Here is a 4,191-nt window from a genome sequence, read left to right as displayed (position 1 = left end):
CAGTAAATAGTCATACATGCTTATGGAAAGAACTTGCATGACATCTTTTGTCCTACCCTTCCGTGGTAGTGGGGTCCTATTGGAAACTAAGGGATATTAAGGCCTCCTTTTAGTAAATTACCGGAACAAAGCATTAGCGCACAGTGAATACATGAACTCCTGAAACTACGGTCATCACTAGGAGAGGTCCCGACTATTGTCACTCCGGGGTTGCCGGATCATAACACATAGTTGGTGACTATAACTTGCAAGATTGGATCTAGAACATGGATATAATGGTGATAACATAAACGGTTCAGATATGAAATCATGGCACCCGGGCCCAAAGTGACAAGTATTAAGCATGGCAAAGTCATAGCAACATCAATCTCAGAACATAGTGGATACTAGGGATCATGCCCTAACAAAACTAACTCGATTACATGATGAATCTCATCCAACTCTTCACCGACCAGCGAGCCTACGCACGAATTACTCACTACCGGTGGGGAGCATCATGGAATTGGTAATGGAGAAGTGTTGGTGATGACGAAGATCGAAGATCCCCCTCTACGGAGCCCCAAACGAACTCCAGATCTGGCCTCCCGATGAAGAACAAGAGACAGCGGCGGCTCTGTCTCGTGAAACGCAATAATGCTTTTTCCCTCATTTTTTCTGGAAAAATATACGTTATTGTTGTTTATTTATAAAAATTCCTTGCAAAGTTTCGCTCCATTCTGAGAACTTTTATTTCCGCAGAAAAACAACACCATGGTAATTCTGCTGAAAACAACGTCAGTCCGGGTTAGTTTCATTCAAATCATGCAAATTAGGGTCCAAAACAAGAGGAAAAGCATTAGGAAAAGTATATACAACAGAGACATATCAACTCCCCCAAGCTTAAACCTTTCCTTGTCCTCAAGCAATTTAGTTGATAAACTGAAAGTGAAAAAGAAAAACTTTTACGAACTCTTTTACTCTCGTTTCCATAAATAAGCTTAAACAACACCCAGGTTTTCAGGAAAGATTATAAACGAACCATGTCAACAATAACTCTTAAAAATTATATTAACTCATATCAATGACATAATCAACTAGCAAGCAATAATTTGACATCTCCAATAGCAACATGTTGTCAAAAACAACCATGATACAATAGACAATAGTGGTATCTCGCTAGCCCTTTGTGAGACCGCAAAACATAAATGCAGAGCACCCCCAAAGTTCAAGCAACAACTAAAATTGTAATTCATGGTAGAAAAGATCCAGTCATGATGCACCCAACATTAGCTACACACAATGCATCAGCATGACAGCAGTGCTCTTAGGTTCTGGCACTTATTTGAGAAGGAAATGACAAAACATAAAAGTAAATAGATAGTCCCTTCATAGAGGGAAGCAGTGATTTGTAGAGGTGCCAGAGCTCAAGTTTTTAAAACAGAGGTAAATGAAATTTTGAGACATGCACCCTTCTTGTTTACTTTGTGACCATCAGTTATCAATATCTTCCATGCTAAGCAAATTAGTAGTGGTTCCCAAGCGGTAAAGCAAAGGTTTTTGCTCCATAGGAGTTATTATTATTATTGATAAGTTCTTTTTGCAATTTGGGACTGGGAATCCCTATTACCGCTCTTTTATCGTGCAATGGTGAGTGAATAAACACCTAACCTGAGAATAACCCGCTTAGCATGGAAGATACCAACTACCTCATATTGCTCTATGAACAATCCAGGCACACAAAAAGGTTATTTACTTGAAGTTTTTAGAGGTGGCACATGCAAATTTACTTAGTACAGCAGGGTAAAACCGCATATAGGTAGGTATGGTGGACTCATCTAGAATAACTTGGGTTTTAGGTTTTTGATGTACAAGCAGAATTCCCACTTAGTACAGGCGAAGGCTAGCAAATAGGTTGAGAAGCGGCCAGCTAGAGAGCAACACCGTTCATGAACATGCATTATGCATAAGTAACATTGAATACTAGCATGAGTAGGATATGAACACCATGAACATAAATATCATAGAGGCTATGTTGGTTTTGATCAACTACATGCATGAACATGTGCCAAGTCAAGCCACTCGAACATTCAGAGGAGGATACCATATCATCATACTACATCACAATCATTTTAACGCAATGTTGACATCCAAGATAAATCATTATCCACTCCTAGCTACTTATGCATGCATGAGAAACTATAATCTCTAATTGTCATTGCAAACATGTTTGATCATAATAGGCAGAATCATGGATACTAGGTTAAACATATTTACAAAAACAGAACAAGTCGAGTTCATACCCGTTTCTCTCTGCCACGGCCAGTTCATCGAATATCGTCATTATTGCCTTTCACTTGCATGACCGAATGATTCGAAAATAATAATAGTGCAAGAGTGCCGTGGACTAAGCTGGAATCTGCAAACATTTTATTCAAAATGAGAAGACAAGGTAATATGGACTCTTTGTCAGACCAACAATAATGCATATGAGAGCCACTCAACATTTTCATCGTGGTCTTCTCCTCGGTATGACTCAATAATAAGGTAAGAAATTTAGAGAAACACATTGAAATATTTTTGGAGTTTTTGGTTTTTCCGTAAACAAGCAAATAAAAAGGAAAAGCAAAAACGAGAAAACTATTTATACGGGAAAGCTCCCAACAAATAAAATAAGAACAAGGAAATCTTTTTGGGTTTTTCCTTTTAGTGCTACAACAATTTGAACTAGGAAGAAAAATCAAAAAGAAGCAAGAAAAATATTTTTGGATTTTCTCAAAGTTTTTTCAAACACACGAGAAGAAAGCAGAAAATAACTGTAACATGGATAATACAATGGAAAAGTGTGAACACCGACAACTAGAATGAATGTGTGAACATGAAAGTAATGTCGGTGGCAATACGTACTCCCCCAAGCTTAGGCTTTTGACTATGTTGGTAATCAGTCAATAGCCTGTGTAATGGTCGGAGTGGTAGCTCACGGAGGCCCTTGATGTGGATGCCTCAGCCTGCCGTGCAGCCACAACCGCTGCATTATGAGCTCGAGCTTCGCTCTCAAGAACATAATATCTTCCCCTGTTGTGAACATGAAAGAGAGCAGGTGCAGGCAAATATGTATCCACCACGGAGTACTTGTTAAACATCAAATTATAAGTGAAATTATGGGGTTCTCCTTTAAGAATCTTATGACGCTTCATATCACCAAAGTCTAGGTACTACGTGGGTAAAATAGGATCATAGGGCAAAGGTGAAACACCCAGCTCCCTCGCTAATTGTGTGGCATAAATTCCACCATAAAAATATCCACTACCAGCATTGTGTTGCAACCTACATGCAACAATTGCTCCTAGGTTATAACTTCTGTCTCCATTGAGAGCGGTGTGTATGAGGCTCAAATCTGGAGCACAAAGTGTACTACAATCTTGTTTTCCTACAATACATTTTCCATTAAATAATGCGAAGTACTAGATTGCAGGAAAATGAATGCTCTTTATTCTACCTTGCGTCACTCCCCTAGTTTCACCATAGCAAAGACTAGTCAAGAATATCTCAAACTCAGATCTTTGCGGTTCATCGAGCGAACCCCAGAATGGAATTTTGCAGTGGTGAGCGAATCTCTCTAAAGATATGGTAAATGGGTTTTCATACAGTTTAAATGACACCCTAGACTCACGGGGATGGAATTTAAATCCTTTGACAAATGATTCAGTGAGGATGAGGTGTTGGTCACACTTATCTGAAATGTAGGGACCGAGATTGGCATTGTGAACATATTGCTCAAATTCCTCCTTAATGCCCACACTCATCATATAATCCTTGCATGGCCATAAGCATGTTTTGGTGGCAGCATCTCGAATGGACTTTTCACTCGGTTCAACATAAGACCGACGAACGGAGCTGCTACAAGAGGATGCCTCCGAGGATCTCCTCCTCAAAGAACTCCTTCCAAGGAAGTTCATAATGTTCGTGTATAATTTTCTGAAAATTTTGGGTCACAAAATTTGTCAACAGAACTTCATAAGGATGACAGCAACTACTCATAGGAATGTATAGAGGCCCTAGCAAGCATTCAAACTACTTAGAACTCTAAGAATTCAACATTTAAGCTCATCTATAGCAGCACCAAGAGTAACTGATTATTCAAAATATAAACCACTTAAACAAAAACTAATTGGACACATGGAGGAGTCACGTACCAAGCACCAATTCCCCGAA

The sequence above is a fragment of the Triticum aestivum genome, chromosome 3B (assembly GCF_018294505.1).
Source record: "Triticum aestivum cultivar Chinese Spring chromosome 3B, IWGSC CS RefSeq v2.1, whole genome shotgun sequence".
Lineage (NCBI taxonomy): Eukaryota > Viridiplantae > Streptophyta > Magnoliopsida > Poales > Poaceae > Triticum > Triticum aestivum.
This window is presented reverse-complemented; position numbering follows the sequence as displayed.